The sequence below is a fragment of the Quercus lobata genome, chromosome 5 (assembly GCF_001633185.2).
Source record: "Quercus lobata isolate SW786 chromosome 5, ValleyOak3.0 Primary Assembly, whole genome shotgun sequence".
NCBI classification, from domain to species: Eukaryota; Viridiplantae; Streptophyta; class Magnoliopsida; order Fagales; family Fagaceae; genus Quercus; species Quercus lobata.
Window position 1 is genome coordinate 54,442,455 of NC_044908.1, and position 11,212 is coordinate 54,453,666.

Here is an 11,212-nt window from a genome sequence, read left to right on the forward strand (position 1 = left end):
TCGGCGGCGGTGAAGACCTCATCTTTGAGGCGGACCTTCTCGATGTCCTGGACATCCGGAAGCCTAAGGATGAAGAGCTTGTGAGTGAGCACGAGGTGCGGTTGATGAGTTCCTTTTTTGCTATCCATGGCGGCTATTGACTCGATGACTGACTCACTAAGTCTTGAACGAGTTCGATGGGGATTTTGATTTATTGGATTGCATAGGTGAGGGTTTGGGAGTCAAAGGGAGAGAGTGAGAGAGAAGGTGAGAGATCGGGTTAGAAGAGAAATCTGAGGTTTTTTTTTTTTTTTTTTTTTTTTTTTTTTTTTTTTTTTTTTTAATCCGGGGGTTTTAAGCCACGTTTTTGTAAAACACGGCTTTAAGTGCACCTATGGTCGCATTTTCTAAATGTAGCTGTAGGACTTCTTTTTAAAATAGGAAAGCCCAAATTGGGCTGGACCTATAGCTGCATTTTTCAAACTCAGCCATAGGCCCAACCTGATAAAACGCGACTGCAAACACTACAAACACAGCTATAGAACTATCCTATAGCTGTGTTTTATAAAATGTGGCTATAGGTTTATAATTTTAGCCACATTTATAACAAACGAGGCTCTAGGTTATTTATAGCTGTAAGGTTGAATTTAATTAACCATGTGTTGGCTTTATTCCGTGACAAATTTGCTTGTAATACAGCACTTAGAAACCCTGTATTTAGGTGGGAATCATGTAAGGGTAGTGTGTGAGAGAGTGTGAAGAAATGCTCAAGACTGTGCAGTGAAGCAGGGACTCGCGGCTTGATCTCGCGGGAGGCCCGCGGCTTGCAAGCCGCCAAAAGTTGCACACGCGCAGAGCATGCAGGGGAGCTGAACAGTCATGCCACCTAGAGCACTACAAGACAAAAATCTAGACTGACCATTAAGTTAGCTCGCGGCTTGAACTCGTGACTCAGTCGAGTCGCGAGGTCAAGTCGCTAGCCAGCTCTGTTTTTGGAAAAACTGACTCTTTGCATTCCATTCTCACACCAGTATAAATACCCCTCATTCCCACAAAATATGTGTGGCTATTCAGAAAGAAAAACCCTAAGAGAGGTTTCTTCAAAACACCCACCTAATTAGAGAGAGCTACTCATTCTTAGAGAGAAATCTTTGTAGTCTCTTCTCATTCCCTCTCTCATTGTCATATCTATTGAGAGGAGATTTCTATCCAAACACTACCCACACCCATTTAGAGTGTTGAGTGTTTTTGGAGCTTTGAGAAGCATTGGAAGATGCCAAGGATGGCGGATGTTATGGATTATAGCGGAATCCGGTAAGCTAGAAAAGAAAAAGGTATGGCGCAACCTCTTTGGAGCAAGAAGCTTGGAGGGCTTAGGTACATCGGGTAGATTAGGCTTGGAGGGTCTATTGCTGTTCATGTATCCCAACTATATTTTCTAGTGGATTATTGACCGCTTGGAGGGCGGCGGAGAGGTTTTACGTCGAGGGCTTCGGTTTCCTCTTCGATAACACATCGCGTGTTGTCCTTGTGTTTGCATCTCTCTTCCCTTTATCTTTGCCTTTTATTTTCTACTGTGGATGTGATTTATAATTGGCTTAGATTGATTTCCAATTCTGTTTAAAGCTTATGTTCATTTTCCGCACACTTGTTGTTTGTCATAAAGCTTGAATTGGTTATTTTGTATTTGGGGGTCTAAACGTTCAAGGGTGTTTTTACACTATTTGAACTTTCAATAGCCGCATTTTTGCAAACGCGGCTATAGACCCCCGTGTTTTGTAGTGAATGTCTCTTCCTTTTTTATAAATCAACATCCATATTAAGTTTTGTTTTATTTTATTTTATTCTTGAGTTTTGGCATTTCAATATTGATTATGTTGAGGACTTAAGGGTGTGAACTCATTTAGTCTCAATGCACACAAATGGTTCCTAACCGCTTTGGATTGTTGCTGCCTTTGGGTGAAGGATCTGAGTGCCTTGATAAGGTCACTCTTAACAAATCCTGAGTACTTGTGGAATAAAGCCACTGATTCAAAGCAAGTGGTAAACTATAAAGACTGGAAGATAACCCTAAGCCGAAGATTTCACGCCTTGAAATTATGGTTTGTGCTTAGAATCTATGGTGTGGCTAACCATAGGAACTTGATGAGAAGCCATGTGAAAATGGCTGAGGTCTTTCGAAAGGCTTGTAGATATGGATAAAAGGTTTGAAATTGTGCTCCATAGAAAATTTTCTACGGTTTGTTTTAGGATTTTGCCATCAGCAATAAATAAAAATGGTGAGCTTAACATGTTGAGCGAGGAACGTGTACATGAGCTCGATCAACCGCAAGTTGTTGGAGTCCATTAACATGTCAGGCCATGCCTACGTGACTCATCATACCATGGTTGGGGGAGTGTACATGATTCGATTTGCTGTTGGTGCAACTCTGGTAGAGGAACGACGACATATTTTGATGGCATGGAAAGTCGTGCATGACCATGTAAATGTCATGCTAATTGATAAGAACTAACTAAGAAGGTTCAATTTGATTCAACTTTTTGACATTGTGTTTTTTGAAAAAATGACTGTTCCAAAAATTGCGGTATGAATCTAAGCTTTTTAAAAAAGTAAAGCACAAGGTAAAAGCCATTAAAATGTGTGTTGATGCTCATTTGGTAGAAAATCCTAATAGCGGGAAGAAGCCCAACAATATGAGAAGAAAATAGTTAGTGAATTGGGAGGAAAAACCATTAAGCCCGAATGGTATGAATAATGGATCATAGGCCCAAAAAATAATAAATGGGCCTCGAAGGAAGCAAGTACACCTAAAGGAGTACAGAGTAAGAAGTAGTAAACCCATGGGCAATATGAAAGCAAGAATGGGCCAAAGCAGATCCGAAGTAATGAAGTAAGGGGTTGATGGAAAGCCCATGAACCCCAAAAGTAAAAGATATGGTAATTGGGCCGGAGAAGTCCAAAGAGTTAGCAAAAGTCCATGGGAATACATAATTGGAATAGGCTGAGGATGCCCAAGGAAAGAAAATGGGCCGAGGATGCCCAAGGAGGAAGAAATGGGGCAAGGATGCCTATAAGCAATAGAATGGGTCAAGAAGGCCCGAAGTAGCATAAATGTAAGCCTAATAAAAATACTGGGTTGTTGTAAAAAAAAGGCCCAACAAGCATAGATCAAATAACACCACAGCAGGAATGACAGGATGGCATGGTAGGAATACTAGCAAGTCTACAAAAAGAACAAGGAGTGGGTTAAGGAGAGAAAAGCCCACAATTAAGCAAGGCCCAGTTCTTGAAGGAAGCAAGCCATAAATAATGAAGGCTCAGAAACCAATTCATACCACAAGAGGTCAAGAATGAGTAGTAGAACACACAAACGAGGCCATGGCAAACGTGTGAACAGCAGACAAGCTTTGGACACACATAGAAGTGGAGCACGCACAAGGCCCAGGCACCACCAACTTATACCCAACCAATACAGGAGGTGTGGGCCATGGGTCACAGGTAAGAAAGGGTATGTTTTGGCGGTGGGGAGAAGGGGAGAGCTTAATTTGGGATTCCTACTTAAACTCTTTTGGGAGAAATGTCTTGCCGAGATGACATACCACCCAAAAGATGGAAGGATGAGTTGGAACCACTAGGTACATGCCATGAGGGATAGTGAGAGAACATGCCCACCATGTTTTGAATAGGAATGCCATGGTGAACAAGCAAACAAAATAGAATTCTTTGTCTAGTAATGGGATGTGACACAGCCAGCATAGGTAAGTGGTAGTGGCTTGGCAACTAACAAACCAGTGGATGGTTTGGAAGGACACCCATACCTAAACAAAAGTAGTTAAAGGGTGAAATAGTAAAAACTAGTCATGGCAGGTAGTATATAAGGAGCCCCCGCCATGCACAGTAACAGCAATAACAACATGGGCATAAGAACAGCATCATAACACTATCATCAATAGCAATCACAACAAGAGTCACAGTATCGCAACAAAACCATCACATCACAACATTACATTATATTATATTTGCCTACCATAGCTTTTTCGTAACAACTCCATTTGCCATGCATGTGACCAAAGTTTCAATAAATGGGTCGTAGTTTGCACACAAGCCGACCTGAGGTGAGTTGCAATTGGACTGATCCTGACTCTCCTACCTAGAACCTTTGGTTCGTAGTGTGGTAGGAGGTAGCCCAGCCCATAATCACAAAAAGATCCACCACATTTAAATTGGTGGCTTCACTGGGGATTTAGGAAACAGACAGGGATAAAAGGCAGAAGCCCTCACAAACCATGCCTCCAAGATCTAAAACAACATGAAACATTAGTGCCGTGCCCTCGCAGGCAGAGTCAAGGCCAACAACACCTCACCAATAGCAGCCTAACTAGGCAGAAGGTGTCAACAGAGTGGGTTCTGAGCTCTAGCAGTAGCCAAGAATCCCCACTGACAATGCCAACGTTTTTATCGAGTTATTGCAATTGTAAAGTTGTGATTTACAACTATTTTGTGTTGGCTTTAATTCTGTGCCAAATTTGATTGTAATTTTGTTCAATCTTATGTACCCTATAATTTATGTGGGATTTCATTATATGAGTTGTGTGTGAGAAAGAGTGTGAAGACTCAAAGCAAATTGAAGATCAAAGGAGTTTTCACGGGTAGCTCACGAGAAGCCTTTCAGCAAAGTGAAGCATGTCCTTAGCACATGACTGGAATGTGTAGTGTCATTACAAATGGTGATAGCTGGTTTTTGCGAGTATCTCATGGGTAAGGCCTTCCCGCGTGATACCTGCGAAACATTCTATTTTGCTTTTTTGTCATATTTGATACATTATGTCTCTACCCACACTATATATACCCACATTACCCACATATTGTAATGAGTGCTTTTTAGAAAGAAAACCCTAGCCATAACCTTTGAGAGTTAGAGATTGTTATATCCACAATCCTCTGCACAATCCATTGTGGTTTTCCTCAATTCCTACCTCTCCATATCCAAATCCTTGAGAGGTTGATAGCTTAAACACTTACCACACCCATTCTAAGTGTATAGTGAGGTTTTGGTGCTGTTGAGAAGCATTGGAAGCCATTTGTTTGGTGGATGCAATCAGGCTGAATTGCGTGATCTGGAGAGCTAGAGAAGACAAGGCTTGGCTAAGTCAGTTGGTAGCAAAAGCTTGGAGGACTCGAGTACATGAGGTAGACTAGGCTTGGAGGGTCTTTTGTTATTCGTGTACTCCAACTTATTCTCTAGTGGATTGATTTACCGTTTGGAGGGCGGTAAAGAGGTTTTTCGCTGAGTTCTTTGGTTTCCTCTTCGATAACACATCGGTGTGTTATCTTGTGTTTGCATTCTTCTTCCCTACTCTTTTAACTTTCATTTTACTACTGTGTTTTGATGAATATGGCTTAGAGTAGTTTTGTTGTTTGTTCGCTTGCATTTACTCTATTCCACATTTAGTTTAAGTTAGAGTAAAATTAACCGAGCCATAAGTTTTAATTTGGGGATCTAAAAAGTTCTTGTGTTTTCACATAATTTCAAGCTTTCAATTAGTATCAGATTGTGTGCACTTGCTGTGGTTTCATTACCTAAGTGTGATCCTAGACCCTTTTTGAGATGGATTGATCTTAATCGCTCAATGCTCCTCTATACTTTGATGGGAGCAATTATGCTTTTTGGAAAGTCCTAATGAGGGCATTCCTTTGTTCCATTGATGATAGTGTTTGGGTCGCTGTCGAGATAGGATGGACTAGGCTTTGGCTGCCAAATCCACATGGGATAATGCGGCTCTTGCGGCATCTAATGCTAATAGTAAGGCTTTAAATGCAATTTTCTGTGGTGTTTCTCTTGACAAATTTCACAGGATCTCTCATGTCACAATTGCCAAGGAGGCATGGAAAATTTTGGAGTTGACCTATGAAGGCACCAAAAAGGTGAAGGACACCAAGTTGCAAAATGCTTACCACACGCTTCGAGGAGTTGAAAATGAGTGAAGATGAGTCCTTCGACTCATTTTATGGGAACCTAAATGAAGTGGTGATTGGGAAATTCAACTTGGGTGAAAAGACGGAGGATTCCAAGATTGTGATGAAGATTCTACGATCATTGCTGGAGAGTTTCCGTACAAAGGTCACTGCCATCAAAGAGAGCAAAGACCTTGATAAGATTAAAATTCAAGAACTCATTGGTTCTCTTCAAACCTATATGCTATCTCTACCATCTCAAAGGAAGAGTAACTCTTGCTCTCAAGACGGTCAATGAGAGATTGGGAGCTCAAGACTCCTCGGATGAGGAAGAGGTTGAAAAGGATGTGGTGTACCTTGCTAAGAACTTCTGTAAGTTCCTAAAGTTCAAGAGAGATGGAAAGTCTTTTGAGAAGGGAAAATTCTCAAAGTTCAAGAAGAACAAGAAAGACTTCAAAAAGAAGGATTCAAGAGATTCCTCGTCGTTTGAAATAGTCCCATGCTTTAAGTGCAAAGGACATGGGCATGTGAAGAAAGAGTGCCCCATGTATTTGGAAGCAAAGGGTAAAGTCTTTGCAACTACCCTTAGTGACTCAGATGGTTCAAATTTTGACTCAGAAGAAAGTTGTGACAAAGAAGGAAACTACTCTGCATTTATGACCATTGCTCGCGTGGACTCTTTAGAAGATTTGAATGCACTAGTGGCAGAGCTTGGTGAGCACATCGAAGTGGAGTCAATGGGAGTTGGGGAGGAATCTGATGATGAAGCTGAAGAATGTGTCTATGAAGGAACAAAGGGACTACAGGAACTTATAATTCTCCTCTAGAGAAAACCGGAGAGTATGCAAGGGTGGCTAAGAAAAATGAAGAGAGCAGAGTAAGATTACAAAAGTCTTCTAGTGCGGTACAAAGAAACGAAGTGTGAAGTTGAGGTGCTGAATGGAGAACTAATTGAGGCCTACTCTAAGATCAAGTTTCTTAAGCTTGAAGTGATTTAAGCTAATGCCAATGTGGAGCACGTTGCCTCCAAGAAACTTGACGAAGTGCTTGCACATCAAAAGCCTTTTTCTGACAAAAGTGTTTTAGGATATTCCAGAGAAAGTACAAGTGCCAATGTGTCCAAAGAGATGAAATTTGTTAAAGCTAAGGAACCAATGGTAGCAACTCCAAGTGTTGAGAATATAAAAGTGGAGAAGAAGCCAAATGGAACTGCTCAAAAGGCTTTAACAAAACCTCAAAATCCATTTATGGCCAAACCCAAGGCTAAAGGGAAGTCTCTCCCATAGACACAAAGAGGTCCACAAGTTCAACATTTTTGCCACCATTGTGGAGTTCAAGGACACACAAGACCTAACTGCTATAAACTTCACGCATTGAAGAAAGTGGATTCTCAAAGGCTAAGAAGACAAGAAAAAGGGAATTGGAACGCCAAGCAATCAAAAGGGCGAGAAGCTGATTCTGGTTTTGATGATGTGATAAAGATAATAGATACCATGACTTCGTGTTTGGAAAGCTTCAACCAAAGGTTTGAGAATCACAACTCCAGTACCCAATCCTCTAGGGATATCACCCCAAACGCACGTGTCGTGTGGGTGAAGAAGGGTACACATGCATAAGCATTAAACCATGTCCATGCATCAATTCTTCCTATATGATGTGACTTTGATTGATTGTTTGCTTATGTTTCACATTTTAGCATGTTTCTTTTCAAGTTTGTTTTGTACTTGTTGTTTTTGTTGATCTTACTTTACATGTTCAGTTTTTGTGTGTGTTGAAAAATTCAAAACCCCATAAAAATTGAAAAATCTCTAAAAAGTTTGATCACTCGTGTTGTGTATATCGCATGTGAGTTTGGCCTAGTACCTTCGCACTAATGGCATAGTACATTTATGAGCTTAGCTTGCTATGTATGTACATTTATCTTCATGAGAAAAATCTGGAAATCTATGTGTGATTGTTATAAATCGATCTTCAAGCTTGTTATGAATGATTAGTCAATAATCTTGATGGTTTTGATACATGCATAGACTTGTGCCTATATATCTTCCCACTCCTTTTTGTTTTTGCTTTATAGCTCAACAAATGTCAAATCTCAAAAAAAGATAATGAGCTAAAAAAACCATTGCACATACTAGTATTTGACTAGGAAAAAGGGAAAGTGACTTGTATTGAATTGTTTGGTGCCCAAAAAGCCAAAGGCTTACTCTCAAAATTGAAATATTAAAAATTTCAGGCATCATTCTCAAAATGAGATTTATTGTTCAAAAATGATCAAATGTTGTGAATTGTAAAGAAGCCAAATGAAAAGCTTCAAATACATGTAATCAATTTCTTATGGGAGGTCATATATGTTTATTTCTATAATTGAGATAGACCACTTGACTTAGTACTGGTTGTGTATGACTTGATTGAATTGATCATTGAAGCTTCACTCTGGACTAAGGATTATTCCACATTTGATTCTCACACACAACACACAAGACTTTGTTCAATGAATGCCTATGTCATATATGTGATTGTACATGTTCAAATGTGATGTGTATACTCAATTGCTTGTCAATCAAACCCAAAAATATTTTTGAGTATTTTATATGTTTTTGAAAGAGTTTTTATGCTTTCGTGTTTTGAGTTTTTGTTCAAATTGCATTTTTCATATTTTGCATCAAAACCTTCTTTAGAGGCATTTTCGTGAAAAGCTCGCAACTAAGCTCTTCCCGCGAAAATGGGTTAAGGCAAAATATGAAAACACAAAATTCAAATAGAAACTTTCATTGCTATCTCATGATTGTCTCGCGAGTAAGTCTTACCTGCAAAAAGTTTTGTGCTTCAGAGGCATTTTTCGCAAGTAACTTTGCAAGAAGCTAACCCGCGAAAAATGCATGTTTTCAGTTTCAAAGGGCTGATGTAGACAGTTTTTCAAACATACTCTTTTTCCCTCACTTTGCCTCCCTCAAGCCTTTCTCAAATCTAAATCAATTTTTACTCAAAAACCCAACTAAATCTCAAGTGTAATCATCTTCAAATCATCTCTAAGGTATGTTTACTTGATCTTTTCTCTTATTTCATAAAATATGCCTTAGATTAGAGATTTCGCATGAGTTGGGAATTTTTTAATAGGGCTGGGAAACTTTAAATTTTGTGAAAATTCTTTCAATTTCTTGATTGGGCTTTGTCCCATTTGGTTTGCTTGTGTCTGTGTTGGCCAATTGTGGCAGTTTTAACATGTATTTAGGCATGATTTACTCATGTTCATGCATTGCTTACATGTTAGTTTTATATGTGCATATCAAGTGTTTGATAAAATGCCCAAATGACATTTTGGTGTTATTTTGGACTCCAATGAGTACCAAACTTTGGGGATTACCATGATTGAACTTGGTTATCATGTTTTGATCATTGGGTGTGTGTTTTACACACTTTGACCCAAATGTGTTTAGTCATGCCTTGCACATGCATCACATATGCACACCACATGCACACTTGATGCACACACTTGCACACTTGTCATGTGTTTGCATATCAATCATGCTAGATCTATGATATTACATATTTAGCTCTTTTAACATGATTGTGTGACTTTGTTTTTGTTCTTTTTAGGACTTTGTGTCTATTTTATGAACTAACTTGGTACTAATCAAGTTTACGTTCTTGTTTTTGTGTTTTTGCACTTGTTGCTTTGTGTCTTGTATCTATTTTTATAGATGTCTCCATTTAAGAAATTAGCTGTGAAAGGAAGTAATAGCAAAGGAAAAGAACTTGTGGTTGATGTCAATAGCCTCACCCCGAAGTTAAAGAAGACTTGTTCATCGATAGGATTTTATGATCCCGACAAATTCAAATCATATGCTGCATTTCAAGCCTATGAGAGCTATTTCAAAGATGCTTTTTTGCTAGTTGAAAGGGCTGTTGACCAAGCGTCTCTCCTTGAGACAAACATCCCCAAATGGTTTTCCTCCAAGGATTGGAACTACCTTCTTACCAACCTTGATGATGCATATGAGCAAATGGTGAAAGAGTTCTATGCAAATGCCATTTTTGAAGGGGATGAGTTAAAATGTTGGGTTAGAGGAAAAAGTTTCACAGTGACACCTACCTACCTTACTGATATCTTGCACATCAACTGGCCGATGTTTCCAAAGCCACTGTTATATGATGACTTGAATCCGGATGAGAAGGTGCTTTGAGAAACTTTAGGAGACAACTTGGAGTTTTCTTCAAATGGGAAATCAGTAAGCGTTGCATCCCTATCTCCTGAACTGAGGTTACTCACAACGATCATGTTTCACAACCTCTCCCCTCTATTAAGCACCAAGTACATGAATCTCGGTTGGGCTTTGTTCCTTCACAATCTGATCAATGATGAAGTGATTGATATTTGCTCTCATATCTTCCACATCTTGAGCAAAAATGCTAAGAGGACTACTTCAAGGAACTGCCTTCCTTTCTATCGCCTTACCTCAAAACTTTTGAAGCTCAAAGGTGTGCATCCGAAAGATGAATCCCTGTACCTACAGCCAAGTCTAATCAACATCTGCACCCTAAATGCTAGCATCGGTCACACTAAAAAAGGAGCCAAGCAAGAGAGTCATGCTCCTTATGGTAGTTCAAGCTTTAGCTCACATTCCTATGATGAAAAGTTGGACAACATTATGACATATATCCAGAAGATTAGCACTAAGCTATCCATACTTGCAACTATCATGCACTTTGACACATTCACTTTGACACAAAGTTCAAATCTCTCCAAACTTAACTTGACCAAATTCAATGAAAGCTAGAAGAAAATGAAGACTAGCTATTCCATGACAAAAAGGGGGAGATGGTTCATGATAGGGGGTGAAAAGAGCTAGATTAAAGGGGGAGCATTGGAGAAGAAGTTCAAAAGAGCATACAAAGCTAACATTAGATTTTTTTTCTATGTTGATATTTACATTGCTTTCTTTTAAAGTGTTTAAGTACTTTGGTTTAAAACTTTCAGTTTATATTCAATACTTTGTTTTTATATCTTTGCTTTGTAGCAATTTTTAAGACTTTTAGATTTTGTTGCATTATCTTTAGTACTACACACTTGGGCCCTTGTTGGATCTTATATCCTTGGTGCAAATACTTATTGTATTTCGCATTGGTTGTGTGTTGGACATGCAATTGATTTTTGCATTGCTCTTAATAGCATCATTGCGTGTCTGGATGATCATTTACTAGATAAATGTTCGTTGTAGTCATTCCTTAATGACTGTTCCTGTTTGATCAAGTTATGCTTCATTGTTTATATAGTGT

General features: G+C 39.2%; 1 pseudogene; it reads left to right on the plus strand.

Moving 5' to 3' along the window:
- Positions 1 to 126: 126 nt before the first annotated feature.
- Positions 127 to 2,492, plus strand: LOC115990699 (annotated as a pseudogene).
- Positions 2,493 to 11,212: the final 8,720 nt, after the last annotated feature.